The 19,780-nt window shown below is 37.8% G+C and overlaps 1 pseudogene; it reads right to left on the bottom strand.

The window, feature by feature from the left end:
• Positions 1 to 4,107: 4,107 nt before the first annotated feature.
• LOC148034610 (uncharacterized) overlaps positions 4,108 to 19,780 on the bottom strand; it is a 28,627-nt pseudogene continuing 12,954 nt past the window's right edge.

The following is a 19,780-nucleotide window of genomic DNA, read 5'->3' as shown; positions in this document are numbered from 1 at the left end:
AATTCAAGAAAATGACTGGGTTCTTGTCTCTGACAGTAGCCTAGACAATCAATACAGTGCTTCTAGGAAGATGGTAAAGCGTTGATTTGGCCCATATGTGGTAAAGGCCGCTCGTGACAATGCCACATATTCATTGGCTAAATTGGATGGAACAAGCATGAAGATACCCATAGCTGGAAAAAGAATCAAGCTCTTCAAACGAAGAGAAAGTTCAACCTATGAGCTAGAAGACTTGAATATAATTCAAGAGCATGAAGACATAGAGGAAGAAGAAGAGGCAGAAGATGTAGGCATTGACATGGCAGAAGATACTTCTTCTGACACTGCAAATCCGTAAGACTTTGGCACATGCCAGAGGATGTGCAGGTTAGGAGGGGGTGTATGTCGTGCCACTACACGCACAACGTGTAAAAAAAATCTAGAGTGCGGCTTCCTTTTAGATTTAGAGAGCCAATGCCACTTTAGACATTAGTATTAGTGTCCATGGTTCAAAATATTAGATTTTTTTGGAAAAAAATTTAGTCAATTTTTGATATTCTAGATATTATCTCTTGTAAAAATACATAAAACTATAGATAACTTCTAGATTAGGAGGACATGTAAAAGAAAGTTTGTAGCTTTCAACCAATTTGAGAGGATTTTATGTAAAAAGAGAGATTAACAAAATCGTGCGACACGTGATCGCTGTTTTCAGGTAGTGAACAACACTCCGAAAGTGGGAGATGAAGAAGGAGTGATCTGGCATGATTCTGGCCAGGTGTCCTGGTATTTAACCCCCCTTTTGGAGCCATTGGAAGCATCAGATTAGCAATCTGAGAGCAGCATAGAGTAAGGAATTATTTTGTACACATTTTTATCTATTAGAGTTATATTTTCTCATAATGCTGAAAGAAACTAACAAGCTTCATCTCTGTTAGTATTCTTCTATATTTTCTAATTCTTTTTTAGAGTATTCTTCTACATCTTCAATCTCTTCGAACCCCTTCTCTTCCGTTTACTCCTCTTCTTGAATCTACCTACACCCTGCTATCTCTTATCTTCAAGAACTTGGCTTGAAACCTTCAACCCTTCTCTTATCTCTACCGTCTCCGAAGTCTAAGCTCTTGAACCCCCATACATTCTTCTCTTGCCAAACCCCTGTGGTAACCTTCAACCCTACGCGCTGCGCTAACGTAGGTTCTTTAGGCTTCTTAAATAGTTGGCGCAATCCAAAATTCAACTCTAAATCCCAATCAAAGGGTGGTTTAGTACTTCCTACTGTAGCATTAGCTTCACTCTCTCTACTTTCGCTACTTTGTCTACTCCTTTCCCTAGTGACACTACTGGTGCCTAAGGCCACTCGATCCCATTGATATGAGTCTACTTCAGTTCCCATTTATGGTATTCTATCGAATGATATACTAGGCCTAAAAGGTTCTATGTTTGAGTTAGACACAATATCTATCCCCAAATTCAATAATGAATTCACCCTCTCAAGCCTTTCTAATAGTCAAGCCTCCTGTCCTACTATTGCGCGTTCTCTAGCTTGTTGATCTTGAGCTTCATTTTGATGTCTCCGTCTCTCCTCTGAATTCATCCACTATTAATGAAATAGCTATTAATGTCATATTCCAAAATTTTGCACGTTTTGTTTGAAGCTATAAAGTTAAATTTATGCATGTATGCTCGCTTAGAAGGTTTAGAATGGTTGGTAACTAGGGTCTCTTTCTCCAGAAGGAAACTTTTCTTCTTGCTCAAGAATTAGGCCTAAAATTTACGTGATCTCTCTAACTTCTTTTTTGTTGAAAGTAACTTTTAAACCTCTAGATACACGTATCCAAGGCAACACATCATCCCATACCACTCTTCTAAAAGTTTGATAAGCATTATGATAATACCAATCAAAGTGATACAATACACTGATTGTATTTATTTCCACTGCATCTACTAGCCCAAAGTGCACTGCTAATAAAACTATGGTTTGCGCACAATCCTTGTAACCCCAATTCCAAAAATATAATTGTTCTACATCTATAATTAATTTCAGGCCAAAATATTTTTCCCCCTCTACTAAGTCTTTGTCTCTTGCCCAATCTAATATTCTCCTTTGGCCATTTTGGGGCAAATTAGGAAAATAGTCCCTTAGAAAAGAGACCTCGTACTCACTCATAAATACCTAGGATTTTAATATCTTAGGGAGATTGATCACCCATTTGAGTGCACTTGGCTCCCAGCAAATGCACCAAAAAATGACAAGCCACTTTTAACTAGGTTGTCAAGCCAACTCCTAGGAGTTGTTGCATTGAATAGGTGATATTGATAACTAATTTCTATGATTTATCCTAGCCTTCCTCAATAGTTACGACGCTCGTTCATAGTAGTCCAACTAATCTAATATCGAGAACTCAATAAACTTGCATATTCATGCACTTCATCTCTATCTTTGTACTCGACACTAAAATACTAAACCTAGGATTTTATCCCTTGAGGAATTAATTTCATAGCATAGACCCAATAGTTCTATCTAATTCCCTTTATTATCAAATCAACTAACATTCTTCAAACCCATAAACTCTAATTCTCTTTATAAACATTTTTCTTGTTGAATATAGAATAACTTAATACCTTGTCAACACTTTTAATCTACATAAAGTTAGACACACCATATTTTATATTAACAATGTTGAAAGTAATAACATCAAATTAATTTTCTTTTTCTCTAATCCCCAGAAAATTTCATAAAATATCAAAAACTATATTATCAGATTTTCTATAGAATATCCTTTTTAAAAAAATTAAAAACATGAATTTTATAAAAAAATATTGTAATTTTTTTTCAAAATAACTATTTTTATTTTTAGGACATATTAAACATCTTTCAAACATTTTAGAAAAAAATTAAATACTTCGTTACAAAAATGTTCCATCTCAAAATTATTCACAAAATATTTTATAAACATTTATAAATACTATTTTGAGCCATTTTAAAGCATTTTTTTACTATTTTTTATTTTTAAAATATAAATGTAGACCTACATAAATTCTAACAACTATCCAGAGTTGAAACTCATATTGAAAGACATTTTATTGAAATTCCAAACCAAAGAAATATTGATGTTGAATCACTTTTTTCCATTAAACGAGTTAAGGTACTTACGTAAAGTACAAGAATCGTAATTACCTCTTTGGAAGCCATGTCCTTTGCAGTCCAGCCAAGGAGAGTCTATCCACTCATTCCAAATAGTGAGCTCATCATTTCCCCTCTCTCTCTTGATCCATTGGCCAATTGCATTGTTGCCTTAGAAATGGTCCCTTAGAACTCTTTTAGATAAATTTTGATTAGTTTTAAGCTTGAAACTATGGCTTCCATGGAGTTGGGGATGATGACTTGTGAAGGAGAAGAGGGTAATTGAATATCTCCATCGTGCTTCCATGAAATTAGGAGTGAAGTGAAGCGATTGGAAGGTAGAAAATGGTTCTTCTATCCTATCACTTCAGATTAGGCAAGTACATTGAAGCTCCAATCCCATGTTTAGAAAGTTAAGGCATGGCGATGGCTTTTTGTAAGCCATTGGCTTCAATGCTCTCTCTTGCTCTTCTCCAACTACAATTTCTTGCAATCTTCCTAGTTTTGATGGCTTGGAAAGCCTCTTATTTATCTCTCTCTCTCTAATTGTTGGTGCCCCAAGAAGATTATGGCACCCCCCTCTTCTTCCATGACTCCTCCTTCTTCAACGAACTCCCTCTCTCTCTCTTCTCCCATTGCCTTTCTTCTCCTTTCCTAATCCTCCTTCAACCATAGTCTCGTTTCATCTCCCTCTTTCCATCTTCTCCAATTAGCATGATGGCGCCCTCCTCATCTTCACGACCTCTCCTATCCCATATGACAACTTCCAACGGTCTCTCTTTCCTCTAATTTTCAAATTTTCTTTTAATTCATTTCCTTCCCTTTCAACTCCTTAATAATAATTGGACTATTATCCCTACTAATCATGTTTGTTATCCCTCATTTTTCCCACAATCTCCATGTTTACTTTAAACATATAACGAATGATGCCGGCAAACTTAGGTCAAGACTTCGGTGAGCTACCAAAGTGAGTATCATACTAATATCCCCAAATCATGGTTCTAGTGACCCTTTGATTCCTTAAGAGCCTCTTGGTCACCTTTTTCCACATGCTTGTGAAACAAGTTTCACTCATACTGACATCTTCCCCTGAACCCTTCCCATGGAGCCTTTCCATTGATTGATTCTCCTTGGAAATCCAAAGATGGGAGAAGCTTGTGGACTATCCATTGAGTATCCACAACTCCCACTTTCTCATACACAGGCTTCACACACCTCCCTAAGGTTAAATGAAGACCCAATCCATGAATAAATCATTGTGGATCAGATGCCAAACACATTTCCATGCATTAATAGGAGCCATTATCTCAACAAACCCCCTACATGGAGGCTTATTTGGATCTTTGCATTGGCGAGAGCTTTCTATGGTCACTTTATGAATTTTTGAATTTTTTTAATTTGAAAAATGCATTGTCATTCTCCAGGTCACCTTATGACTTGGCTCTAAAGCAGGTTGAGATATCTCAAGGCCATACTTTTTAACAAGCTCTATATACATTTCAACATCAAAGTTGTCGACACCAAGGTCTTCATCCCATATAAAAAAGTACTCATACGGGGCCACGACATTAGGATGTAGAAAGTGTTTTGCAAACTACCATTTTGACTGTTTTCTTGTATACTAAATTGGTTGGGAACTTAAGTCCTCTATCTGAGAAATGTGAACAACTTATTACAGAGTAGGACATTTGGCCATCTATCCTGGCCATCTATCCACCTTATACACCCATATGCAACACTTCTCTGGAAAGTTTCAAAGATTGCTAACACATTAATTGGTCATGGCTGGGATTCACTAAGGAAAGCTATTGGATTTTATCTATAACACCACCTTTCTCCCGTACAAAAACTTCCTTGTATCGACATGTCCTGGTCAACAAACTGCAGAGACACGTCCTCCAAAAACAGCAATAATGAACATTGCATCTGCATTAAATTAATATAAAAAGTTGGTAACAATGTGCCAATTGTGTACAATTTTGCTAAAAATTTTGCAATAGTAGCATTGGTTCTAGGTGTTGTCAATTGGGAGGAGGTAGCTCTAGTGCTCCCCTTCCCCCACTAAGTGAGCCTACATCAAGTGTAGGTGTAAACCCACATTCACCAAATCGTATTGCAAATCCAATCATTGTTATAGCACATTGTATCACAAGTACTGCTCGAATGGTGGACTTGCTAGCCTTAGGTTTTCCCTTACCCATCTTTAATCATGGGTTAGTGAAGGAAGATGCAGAGCTCCACACATCAGGGAGTTTTAAAAGTTAATATTCAACTGTCATATCCAAGATGAAGAACATTTAATGATATTCTTTAACATAACTCTCAAGAGAAGAGCTGTAGTATGGTATCACGGCCTAGAGGCCGAAACCATAACCACTATTGATTTATTTTACACAACCTTTCAAAGGGAATTTTCCCTTGAAAGGGGTGGTTAATATTTCCTACGTGTACTAAATGTAACATGCCAAGAGCCACATGAGGATATCCGAGCATATGCTAAGAGGTTAAAAGAGGTTTTTTGGAAATTGCAAGCCTCTATCCCTATCCTAATAGCTTTCCAACTGCAATATTTTTTGCATGGTTTGGACTTCAATATTCAGGTGTAGTTGAGCAGTGTCCCCTTTGCTAGATATAGACATTGCTATTAGGCGAGTAGAGAAAGTACAATGCCCATATGTAGTTCTTGGAAATAATTTGGCATTGACCAATAAAAAGTAAAGGGATATCTATGACTAACCTGAATGGGAGAGAAAGCATAATATAAAATGTGCCCTTGCTACCAGCTCATCCTAGTGTGACCATGCCAATGGCTAGTGAGATGGTTCCACTAAATAATGGAAGTCAAATGATAAATCCTAATGTGGTTCCAATTAATCAACAAAATAGAGAACCCCTAATCATGTGGTTAGGCCGATGGAACAACAAGTAGATGATCATGGCTATGAGTCTAGTGCATCGAATGTCCTTAGCGAAGTTAAGGATATGATGAAGCACTATATCGACATGATCATCAAACAATATAGGCAAATAGCTGTTGATGTCAATTTTCTTAAAAAATAGCAGAATTTGATAGGGAGTCGACACCTTGAGAAGAGGGTGCCCCCTGAAAATTTAGCTATAAGTGGTGTGGTGGCTAATATTTCCCTAGGAATTGCCCTAATGTTACATGTGACATATGTGCAAAGTTTGGCCATCTAGCTAGTACCTGTTGGACTAAGATTAGTTCTCTCTAGCAAGGGAGTAGGCAACCAAGTCTAGTCAATCATTGAGCACAAGGGAATAATCTCCAGTAGGATGATGGACAAAAGAAATTATTGCAAATAGGAAAATCTACTATAGAAGAGCTGCCTAGTGGTAGTGGTGTTAACCTTATTGAAGCTATGAGTATCAACAACATTGAAGCTTCTAATTTGTGAGGCATTAAAAGAGGGCAAAGGCTACAGAAGGCAATAGGGATAATATAAAACATGATGAGGTAAACCCTAAATAGGATGATAAAGGGACGCAAATCCTTAACCCTAATATAGAAGCTCGTCCTCTAAAAGCTATTGATGGCAAAGCTGATGCTCAAAACGAGTTTCCAAAGAAGAAGGTAAAAGCCAAGAAGCAGGTGCCAAAGCCAATAAGGTTCAAAGGCCAAAGGAGAGAATGGTCTGGTGGAAGAAGAGAACAATTGCTAATTATCATGAGTTTGATTTAGCAAGTTCTCTTTGTGATGTAAAGCCTAATGTGAACCTCTTTCAATTGATCAAGTTATCTACAAGAGTGCATAATTAATTTATAAAGTTTCTTCACAGTGGGTATATAATTGAGTCCTTGGCAATAGCTCCTGTGGGAGAGGATTGGTTTGAGCATGCTGAAAAGCATTGCCCAAGGGTTGCAACGTATGTTGATGGAATATTAGTGAATCATGCTATTGTAGACACAGGATCCTTTGTCACCATCATGAGTTCGGAATTGATGGAAAGGCTGGGATTAGAAATCTGAAAGTAAACATCCACAATTCTTTGAATGGCTGACAACAGTTTAAGACAACCTAAAGGTTGCATTACCAAAGTCCATGTGATTATTGCAAGTGTGGAATGCAATGTAGAATTTAGGGTTATTCGGTTTTCCGGAGACCAAGCTATCAAGTATTGTTAGGAAGGCCATGAATCTTGCGATCCAACTATTAAGTGGATATACCTACTGGTTATTTTATTTTTGGCATAGGTGTTAGTCGTGTGGTAGTAGATGCATATCCTAAGTCTTCTCAAAGTGAGAGAACTCCTTTATCCTCGTCTGAACTAGATACATTAGAGGAATCATCTTGCAGTGAGACTTCATCAACAAGCGATGAATCAAAAGAGGGGTCCACTATAGAGGATATATACCAAGTTACTCTAAATGAGCCAATTGAAGCTCAAGATAGAATAAGAGATGCGGATGTGATTGAGCTAGATCTCAGAACATTGAATGATCCACGGCCTATTAAATTAGGGGCTATGCTCAGTCTAGAAGAGAGGAGGGACTATGCGTCCTTGATCCACGGATTCCGCAACATATTTGCTTGGAATTATGATGAGCTAAGGGGTATTCCTCCTAGTTTGACTGTGCATACTATTCCTTTGAAGGAAGGTAGCCGTCCTATGCAACAAAAAGTGAGGCGTATGCCTTTTGAGCTAAGGGATGGACTAGTTGAGGAGTTACAAAATTTGCATAAGACTGGCCTAATACTTCTTATTGATGCCAAGAGGCATATTCCACGGTGGATTCCGTGAGGTTTTACGGTGGATTCCGTAAACTTAGATGACCGGGGCTCATACGCAAAGAGGATTCTTTGTGCGAGAAGTTGATGGGGACGCCTGTCCTTTTCGGGCGTTTCATTAATTTAGTGTGTACATGGGTGATTCCATAGCGGGTGATTCCGCAAAATGCATATTAAATTAATAAACGTTTATGAGTTTAGAGTGCGCACTCGTAATAAATTAAGGTTAGGATTTATTTCTAACCAGTTGATTTATTTATGTAGTTGAAGACTGCTAGGTATTCACTTTTGTCGGTTTAATTGTGTTATTTTACTAACGATTGTGAATGCTTCAGTTGATGTGTAGAGATAACAGCAGTGGCGGAGGAAAGCATTGGAGTCTAGCGGGTTTTCGACCTTTCGACTATATTTTGATAGGCGCCACGCCTATATTTTGATTATGTCTATAGAGACATCGACTATTTATTATTATTTTGTATGCGCTTATACGCCTGGATATGTTATTTTTATTTGGACATTGAGATTGGGCGTGCCAGACTCTTTGGGCACCGTCCATTAGCTTTATTTTCCTATTTTTGGTAGAAAGCAAACTCAAAAGCTAAAAGCTTGTCATATTTTTGTAATTGGGCTATTTTTGAGCAAAAAGATTGGAAATATATATTAAATACATGCTTTGTGAAGCGCTCACACAAGGCATGGGGGAGATTCAACCCAATTTGTCTCTTGTCTCATGTCGTGCTTGCTTTCACATTGGTTTTTGTGTTAAAAAGTAGAGTGCTTTGTTCTTGGGGACCTTTGGGAATTCACTACGTGAGCTACCTGCGTCCGATCTGCGCACCAGTGGTATCAGAGCGGAGCAGAGATCAAGGGCTTCCAATCGCTACCAATCTCGGGCGAAGGCGGAGCTCCAGGAACAAACGGCCTCTACAGTCAATCTCGTCGCGAACCGTCGATACAGGCAGACTTCTGGCGATCAAGAACCCCTATTTCTACTGTCAGATCGCGAAGGACCACTCTCTGTCGGCGGAGGACCACTCCCTCAACTCCATGAACAAGTCGTGATGAAACTGTGAGAAAAGCTCTTAATCCTATTAATCAAAAGCTTAATCATAAAGCTAAAGGGTATTAGAGAAGCTTGATTAGCTTCAAATCTTCAAATCGTGGCAAGAGGAGATCATCCCGAAAATCGCGCTGTCAAAAACGGCCCCCCCCCCCACGATAAAAAAACGGCGGACTTACTGATCCTCTTAAGCTTATTAGCTTAAGCTTATTTATTAAGCTTAAGTCATTAAGCTACTCTCAAGTCAGACAAGGCAGAGAAGTCACCAAACTCCGGGTCCTGCGCATCAGAAGTCAAGTTTCGCAAGTCGACACTAATCAAGTCCTGCAAGTTCTGCAAGTCGGCTAAGTCCAGCAAGTCAACAACCCTGCAAGTCTGTTAAGTCTGCAACTCTGCAAGTCAGACTAAATCAGAACTGACTAACGCTTGAAACTCCTAGAAGACCTGTTCGTTTGCAAAAACTCAGAACTGGAAAGTTGTTCGCAGCAAGCTGTTTTACCTATCTGCAAGTTCGTTGAAGTACTTTCAGCAAACAGAGACAGAAATATTTCAGAATTTCTGAAAATTGAAGAAGGAAAATACCCAAAAAATACATAGCCTTGTAACCCCAAATTTGAGCTACGCTCATCCCGCTAACTGATTTTGAGTAAGAAAGATTTGTTGAGTTTTACAGGATGACTACCCCACATATGGATGATCCTATGGCTGAAGACGATCTACCCGAGCCTACCATGGAACAAAAGCTGGATCTTATCATGTTACAATTGGACGAAGAGCGAAGAGCTAGGCAAGCCTTGCAAGCGCAATTGACAAAGCTACAAGGAGCGTCCACTGATAAAGAAGAACCTCAAGCTGAAGATTTGATACGCCGTACCATCGACGCCACTCTTGAAGCACAAACCATTCGCAAGGAATCCAAGATAAGTAAACGAAGTTTCAAGTTTCGCACTTTCAATGGCATAAGGGAAGGAAAGACTGTTTTATCATTCATTAGCCAGTTTGATGACTATTTCCATGAGGAAACTTATCCTGAGAAAGATAAAATCAAGTGTGTTACTAATCATCTGATAGATAGAGCATCACTTTGGTGGACTGTCGTCCGCAAGAGCATAGAATGTCCTGCTACATGGGAAGATTTCAAGAAGAAGTTTATGCAAAATTTCCTTCCACCGCAATTTCATGAGAAGGCAATCAAGCAATGGGATTTACTCCAACAACGCGACCGTGAGCCTATTCCACAGTATACAGAGCGTTTTTGGAATGCACTCTTACAGCTACGCATGCTTGAAGACGTACCAGAGACGACACATAAGCGGAAGTATATGTCTGGACTTCTTGGACATTACTACGCTGAGGTGAATATGTTCAAGCCTGCTACTCTTGAAGATGCCATCTCCTTAGCTCACGACACTGAAGATAAGTTACGTGGAAGAGATCGACGACCACAGCCATTCCAAGCAAACGGTAATTATGGATCTAAACAATTCAATTCAAATTTCAGAAGGTTTAATCCAGGACGTTTTTCATCACCATCTTTCCGCAAGAATTGGCCTAAACCACCTGCATTACCATCCACTGTCAATCCAAATCCTAAGCCTATCCAACAAGCAAATCCAAATATACCCAGACTCCCAGCCATTGCAAATAATGTGACCAAAGCCAAGCCCATCGTATGTTACAAGTGTCACCAGCCAGGCCATCTCGCAGCAAATTGTCATTCAAAGAAGCCATCAACACATATCAACTACCTTGGAGCTATGGACGAGGACGAGCATGAGGATATGCCGGATTTCACTGAAGAAGAAGATGATCCTACTACTACTTCCGACACTCTACCAGGTATGCCTACTTTACATTCATTGTTGACTATGAAATGTATGGTGCATGGAAAAGAAAGAACTGTATTGCATGATGACGGTAGTACGCATGACTTTATTTCAGCAAAATTGGTAAAGGAATTGAAATTGCATACAGTACCTACGCACTATCGCATAAAAGCTGCATTTTTAGGTACTAGGTACAATGGCACACAAGAAGTTCAAAATTTAGAAATTCAAATTGGTCCATATATTGAAAGAAGAAATTTCTTAGTTGTCCCATTACAGTCTAGCGACATTATTCTAGGAATGCCATGGAGACACCAACATAATCCCAATATAGATTATTCCACACACACAATGAATATAAATTTTCAAGGAAAATCTATTACATTATTTGGTATGCATGCATCTCATATGTTTCCACTGCTTTCGCATACTCAAGCAAAACGTGCACTACGCAAGAATACTAAATCATATCTCATTTGGGTGAATGAATTGCACGCAAAAGAAACTCATATGCACCCTAGGCATAAGGAATTTCTTGCATATTTTAAGGACTGTTTTGCAGAAGACCTACCACCAGGTTTACCTCCATCACGTCCAGAAGACCATAAGATTGACCTAATACCTGGCACACAACCACCTTGCAAAGCCCCATATAGGCACAATCAAATAGAGCAAAAAGAAATCCAGAGTCAAGTAGAAGAATTACTAAATAGAGGTTTAATTCGACCTAGCAGTTCTCCATTCGGTGCACCTGTGCTCTTAGTCAAGAAAAAGAATAATACTTATCGGATGTGTATTGACTACCGAGCATTAAACAAGATCACTGTAAAGAATAGGTATCCTATACCTAGAGTTGATGACCTTATGGACAAACTGCAAGGATCTTCTATATTTAGTAAAATTGACCTTAAATCTGGATATCATCAGGTGAGGTTAGATAGATCCGACATATTTAAGACTGCATTCAGGACACAGTTTGGCCATTACGAATTCTTAGTTATGCCATTCGGATTAACTAATGCACCTGCCACTTTCAGTAGAATGATGAATCGTATTTTTCTAAAATATCAATATTGTGTGATTGTTTTCTTTGATGATATTTTAGTGTTCAGTCAAAGTGAAAAAGAGCATTATGAGCATTTATCATTAGTTTTTCAATTACTGAAAGAAAATCAATTGTTTGCAAATCCTGACAAGAGTGAATTCTTTAAGACAGAAATAGAATATCTAGGTCATATTGTATCAGAAGAAGGAATAAAAGTTGATCCTAAGAAAATTGACGCAATATTGCATTGGCCTATTCCTAAAAATGTACATGAATTACGTTCATTCCTTGGTCTTGCTAGTTTCTATAGGAAGTTTGTACGTAATTTCTCATTACTTGCTTTACCACTGACCAAACTTCTTAAGAAAGGCATTGTTTATCAATGGACTGAAAACCAGCAGAAATCCTTTGATTTACTTAAATGTGCATTGACCAATGCCCCTGTCCTACAATTGCCTGACTTTAACAGACCATTCTTTTTAGTTGTGACTGATGCTAGCGGATCAGGAATAGGAGCCGTGCTAATGCAAGATAACCATCCAATAGCATATTCTAGTTCTAAGCTGAAACCCTCTGAGCTTAAATATTCCACCTATGACAAGGAACTCTTAGCAGTTGTCCAAGCATTGAAACAATGGAAGCATTATTTAATGGGTTCAGAATTCATGATAAAGACCGACCAGCAAAGCATTAGACATCTACTTAGCCAACCCCAAATTTCTGACCGTCATATCAAATGGGCTTCATTCATTCAAAGTTTCCATCCTATCATTCAATACCAACCTGGAAAAGAAAATGTAGTTGCCGATGCATTAAGTAGAAGACCTGCAATTCATAACATTTCTATCATATCTTTTGATTCTTTGATTGCTATGAAAGACACATATCACCAGGATATTACTTTTCATTCTGATTGGCAAAAATTAGTTCAAAATAATTTCATTCCTGTTGATTCATTGTCATATAATGATGGATTCATGTTCTTTGAAAAGAGACTGTGTGTTACTATTCCATTCCGATCTTTTGTTTTGAATGAAATTCATTGTCCCCCATATCAAGGTCATAGAGGTATCATTTCTACATTACGCATGTTAACTGAAGATTTTTATTGGCCGCATATGGATGCAGATGTGTCTAATTTTGTTTCTGAATGTCTGATTTGTCAAAGAATAAAGAGACATCATGGTAAACAGTATGGGTTATTAATGCCTTTATCTATTCCATCTAAACCTTGGGAACATATATCTATGGATTTCATTACTGGCTTACCAAATACTAAATCTAACCATGACATGATTTGGACAATTGTAGATAGATTTAGTAAGCAAGCATATTTCATTGCATGTAAGAAAACTTTAACAGCATCACAAGCAGCACAGTTATTTTTGAAAACTATTTTTACTAACCATGGATTGCCGAAAGTGATTATTTCAGATAGAGATTCTAGATTTTGTAATAATTTCTGGATTACACTGTTTGCAAATCTAGGCACAAAGATTGATTTCTCATCTGCATTTCATCCAGAAACAAATGGACAAACAGAAGCCACAAATAGCACTATTTTAGATCTTTTACGTGCATACACTATCTCTAAACCTCAAACATGGGATACTCATTTGCATTTATTACAGTTTGCTTACAATAATACACCGCACACATCTACAAAGAAAGCACCTTTTGAAGTTATTTATGGACATAGATTATCTACACCTGTTGCATCTTTGTCTAATAGAATACAAAGTACCGATGATATTGCTATTATGCATAATACTATTTTTGATGAAGTAAAGGATATGATTGCTAAAGCCCAACAATCATATACCAAACAAGCCAACAAGAAAAGACAAGCCAAGAATTTCAAAGTTGATGATTATGTTTGGCTTAGAATAGAGAAACGTAGACTGCAAAGTGTAGATAGACATCCAGTTGTCAAATTAGCCCCTAGATTCTACGGACCATTTAGAATCATTCATAAGATTAATGACAATGCATTCAAGTTAGAACTGCCATCACATTGGAAAATTCATAATACCTTTCATATTAGTTTATTGAGACCATTTAGAGGACAATTACCTATCCACCCTGTCTATGAAAACCCACCTTTACTAGAAGAAGAGACTGAAATCCTTGAACCAGAAGCCATCATAGACACTGACTACATGACCACTAGAACTGGCCGAAGGTACTCTAGATATCTCGTGAAATTTAAGAACCATCCTGTAGAAGAAGCACAATGGATGCACGCTAGAGACCTAAATGCTTTCCCCACTCTGTTAGCTCCACATTGAGCTAATAGCAATTGAGGTCAATTGCTATCCCACCCCGGGGGTATGATGCCAGGAGGCATATTCCACGGTGGATTCCGTGAGGTTTTACGGTGGATTCCGTAAACTTAGATGACCGGGGCTCATACGCAAAGAGGATTCTTTGTGCGAGAAGTTGATGGGGACGCCTGTCCTTTTCGGGCGTTTCATTAATTTAGTGTGTACATGGGTGATTCCATAGCGGGTGATTCCGCAAAATGCATATTAAATTAATAAACGTTTATGAGTTTAGAGTGCGCACTCGTAATAAATTAAGGTTAGGATTTATTTCTAACCAGTTGATTTATTTATGTAGCTGAAGACTGCTAGGTATTCACTTTTGTCGGTTTAATTGTGTTATTTTACTAACGATTGTGAATGCTTCAGTTGATGTGTAGAGATAGCAGCAGTGGCGGAGGAAAGCATTGGAGTCTAGCGGGTTTTCGACCTTTCGACTATATTTTGATAGGCGCCACGCCTATATTTTGATTATGTCTATAGAGACATCGACTATTTATTATTATTTTGTATGCGCTTATGCGCCTGGATATGTTATTTTTATTTGGACATTGAGATTGGGCGTGCCAGACTCTTTGGGCACCGTCCATTAGCTTTATTTTCCTATTTTTGGTAGAAAGCAAACTCAAAAGCTAAAAGCTTGTCATATTTTTGTAATTGGGCTATTTTTGAGCAAAAAGATTGGAAATATATATTAAATACATGCTTTGTGAAGCGCTCACACAAGGCATGGGGGAGATTCAACCCAATTTGTCTCTTGTCTCATGTCGTGCTTGCTTTCACATTGGTTTTTGTGTTAAAAAAGTAGAGTGCTTTGTTCTTGGGGACCTTTGGGAATTCACTACGTGAGCTACCTACGTCCGATCTGCGCACCACTTATACAACACATGGAGTGGTGCTTGCTAGTGGTTATTAGGAAAAAGAAGAATAATCAAATATAGCTTTGCGTATATTTTTGGGAGCTCAATAAATAGACGATTAGAGATTACTATTCACCACCATTTATTGATTAGATTCTAGATTAGTTAGTGAGTAGGGATGTCTATTCATTTATGGATTGCTTTGTTGGATATAACCAAATGGCTATTGGAGAGGAAGATAAGCTAAAAATGGCATTTATCACTATATTTGGTACCTTTGCATATCATGTGATGGCATTTGGATTATGCAATGTGGCAGGTTCTGCGCAACGTACAGCTGATAAGACTTTTGGTGATATTTCCCATGAGGAGCTAAAAATCTTTATCGACGATTTGGTGGCAGCTACCATAAGGGAAAGAATGTTGATTATTTTAAGGAAGTATTTTGAGCATTGCAAGCAGTTTTGCATTGCTCTAAACCCAAGAAAGTGTGTCTTTGGAGTGCCCTATGGAATACTATTGGGTCATATGGTTAGTTCAACTCCTAAAAATATAAAGGTTATTGTCGCTATGAGTCCGCTACATACTCCTAAAGAAGTGCATAGCTTTTTGTCATCAATGGGATATTATCGACAATTTATTAATGCACAGGCAGAAAGAACATTGCCATTGATGAATCTATTATCTTTTTACTGTCTAATTTTTTGAAGTGATCCTTGTCAAGTATCCTTCCAGGATGTAAAGCAGAAATTGGAAAAAGTGCCAGTCCTGAAAGGTCCCAAAAGGGGTGAGGTTTTTAATATATTTTTAGCAACCACAATGCATATCATTAGCTGTTGTTTAGCCTAGATGTGGGAGGAGAAATGATAACATCTAATAGGGTTGGTGTTTGTGACCAAAAAGTTCATGCACTATATTCTCTATGAAAATATAGTATTTTATACAACGGTGGAAGGACTTAGATTGTTGCTACATAAGTTATAGCTACCTAGTCACCTAGCGAAATGGCTAATTACTTTACAAGAGTTTGATTATGAAATTAGGAGTAAGCCACAAAAGTTGCAAGGCATTGTTGAATGTCTTTTGGATTTCAAGGAGCCAAAGGAAATCTTGGCCGAAGTTAGTGATATTCAGGGGCTCTTTAAAATTGATACGGCTTCCATTCCATCCTGGTATGCTGCTATAATGCACTATTTATCTATAGAAGATACTGGAGCCACTTTATCAAAATTAGAGAAGAGAAAAATTAGAAAGCATGCTTTGAAATTTACCTTGATTGTGCAAGAACACTATATCGACAAGGGGTTTGATGATGTTTACCACCAATGTGTTATGCCTGACAAGGTTTCATTTATCTTGGAAGAGTGCATGACTCTGCTTGTGGAGGGCACTTTTATTGGCGGTTGACTGCACAAAAAGCTTTAAGAGTTGGATATTGGTAGCCATCCATTTTTTAGGATTCATTTGAGTATATCAAGAGATGTGATATATGTCAAAGGCATGCGAGTAGGAAGAATAGCAAGTGCCCACCATTGACTCCTATTATGGCTATACTACCATTCGAGAAGTGGGGCATCGATTTTTTGGGTCCTATTATCCTGTCATCTTTTACACAAAAGAGATATATCATAGTGGCAACTAACTATTTTACAACGTGGTCAAAATCACGAGCGATGAAGAAGGAGGATAGAAAGGAGACTAGTAGCTTCATGCTTGAGCAGATTATCTACTAATTTAGTCTTCGAAAGGAATTAGTGTTGGACCGTGGAACCCATTTTCTAAATAAGGTGATTGACTGAAGCATGGCAGATTAATCACAATAAGATGACTTCTTATAACTCGCATGCAAATGGGAAGGTTAAAAGTACCAATAAATAGCATGTGGGTATTCTATCAAAGATAGTATCAGAGAAGAAACAAGATTGGGATAATAAGTTATATGTGAAAGTGTGGGCATATAACACGATGTTGTCGCAGTGTGTAGGGTTGGTCACCACAGGGGTTTGGCAAGAAAATTGGACAAGATTGATAGAGACGTGTCTTCAAGAGATAAGTAGATTATAGTGAATGTTTATAGGTTGAAGAGGTACTTCACAATCAATCACAGGGTTTTGAGAGAGAAGAATGTATGGGAGTTCAAGAGATTAGACTCTAGAGATGGTAGAGATAAGAGAAGAGTTGAAGGTTTCAAGCCAAGTTCTTGATAGAGCTTCCAACTGCATGTTCTTAGCAAATATCACAAGAGTATTAGTTCATAAGTTCTAACTCATATCAAGCTTGTTTTCTTGACTCTAAGAGCAATCACAAATTATAAAATCAAGTACAATATGTTGTCATGTATCATAAACAAATTTGCATCCCATCATTCATACATGATGCCATAGCATGAATCAACCTTACATGATTGCATTCAATGTAGACTGTTAGGGACAAAAGCTTATGAGTAAATTACAAGGCTTGTAGGGAAAAGAGACTTGCTTCAAGAGAGCTTCAAATTGATTTCTTGATAAGAATAAGTTACCACTTCCAAGAAATAAGAGAAAAAGCTCCTCTTAATTCAACTCAAAGCATCTATGAATGATCTACAAACATTGCCCTACCATAGGGGCACACAATACTTGCATAGTTTGACAAGATGTCTTCCGTACAGTAAGAAATGAATTAAAAGAATAATGTTGTAGCTAATTCTTTGAATATGACTGAAGATATCAGCCCCAAATCATCCCAAATATCTTATGGAATTCACCTCTGATGATAGCATAAACTTCCCCTAACACGGTGTCAGTGCATTTGGTGTCAAAAGTCTACCATGAGGGTAAGACACAACAGGGTGAAGGGAGATTCAGGGAGAGGAGTAAATGGAAGAGAGTAGGTTCAAAGAAATAGAAGACGTAGAAGAATACTCACAAAAAGAAGCCACACTCTTACTAGAAGCAATGTATTGATTGTCTAGGCTGCTGTCATAGACAAGCACCTAGTCATTTTCTTGGATAGCTCTTGGCCGAAGTCGATGTTGCCTATCAAATCTTCTTTTGTTTTTTAGTCTTGCTATTTTTAACTTCTTAATAGCTGCTTGAACATCTTCATGCCTTCTTTCTAGCTGCCATATGCGCAAAGTCAACAACTCTTCTCTACTGATGCCTTCCTCCCAAGGTAGAAGACTCCATATGAGAATAGATTCTTCAATTGTCATAATTGGTTGTTGTCCATGCATAAGTTCAATTGGCATATGGCAAGTCACTGTACTGTGAGTAGTTCGATCAACCCATAATGGAAAAGGTAGCATTTTAGGCCATTCTTTGATCTTTCCTCTACAAAAATTTGCTAGAGCTTTGAGAATAGGTTGATGTTCTCACTCACTCTTTCCATTGCCTTCAAGATTGTAGGCTAATGTCAAAGGCAACTTAATACCCAATTGAGCAAAGAAGTTGCATGACTCATCAGCATCTAATTCTCCTCTATCCATGCTTGCCTTGCCAACACAACCATATCTACAAAATACTTCTTCAAGAAGAAAGTGACAAACAGCTTGAGTGGACTTGGTTGTTAAAGCTTTACCTTCAACTTGATTAGTTAGATCTTCTCTTGCAAGCACTAAATATCACACATTCCATATCTGTGTAGGCATGGTTACAAGATCAATAACCCATCTATAATGTATAGACAAGGGATAAGTCAGTTGTAACCCATCTCGATGCTTGACCATAGAATACATCTAACACACGTAATAGGTTTCAATAAAATTCTCTATATCTTGATACATGTTCTGCCACTAGTATTTTTCTTTCACTTTAATAAGGGTTCCCCATATACCTCTATGGCCAACCCACAAGATTTCATGAAATTCCTTCATTACCTGTAGTTGCAACCTTTTATTACCTAAAACTCATATATGCGCTCCTTTCTTCTTCTTTTCGTACTTCCATAGATGCCCATTTTTAAGAAAGAAGCAATAAGATTTCCTCTTAATATGCTTGAACTCTTCATCAGACCAAGTCTCTTTCTTCTTCATTGTGCTTAAATATTGGCCGATCTTCAGCAATCCTCTTCATAATCTTCTTCAAGGAAATGAACTAGAACTTAAGCAATGCAATGAGCATGCTGGCTTCTAGTTGACCACCCTTCTTCCATAGATAAATCTTAGATCTTTGTTGCTGTATGTTGATTTATAGTAATACATTTTCCTGTTATTATTACACTTAATGCTATATCATTGAAAAGATCAACTTCACTTGCAAGTTTTAGCTTTGGGTTTGTATATGCAGCAACTGAAAATATACTTTTAGTAGCCATGGAATGAAACTCAACAAGTATAGATTCTTCAACTTCATCTTTTTCCATTAGCTCTTCTTCATTGTCATATCTTGTACATGATAGCATGTTAGCAACTGGAATCACCTTTCCTATAATATGCTTTAATTCAGGGTTGAGAGATTTAATATATGCAATCCATCTTAGCATAGCAATGTCGGGTGTAGAGCAGTTGGAAATCATACCCAAGAGTGGAAGACAATCAGTTTCTACCACTATGGAAGCACCTATAAAGTATTCACGATCACACTTTAATGCTGTTACAACTCCCCAAAATGCCCTTTTTACTTGGGCATACCTTCTTTGATGTTTATTGAGAGCATTTGCTTCAAAATGAATTGCATATCTGTTACCTTCAAGGTCTTCTTGGCCAACAACCCATCCTATCCCAATGGAATTTGTATCCATAGTAAGGATGATGGGTTGACCATTTGAATAATCAGCCCTTTTGAGAGTGGGGGCTGAAATTAACAACTTCTTTAGTTTGCATATAGTGAGAGTATG

This window comes from Lygodium microphyllum, chromosome 6 (assembly GCF_053477565.2).
Source record: "Lygodium microphyllum isolate KBCC chromosome 6, Lygodium_microphyllum_v1.1.10, whole genome shotgun sequence".
Classification (NCBI taxonomy): Eukaryota; Viridiplantae; Streptophyta; class Polypodiopsida; order Schizaeales; family Lygodiaceae; genus Lygodium; species Lygodium microphyllum.
Note: the sequence above shows the minus strand (reverse complement) of the source record. Positions and strands in the feature narration are given on the sequence as shown.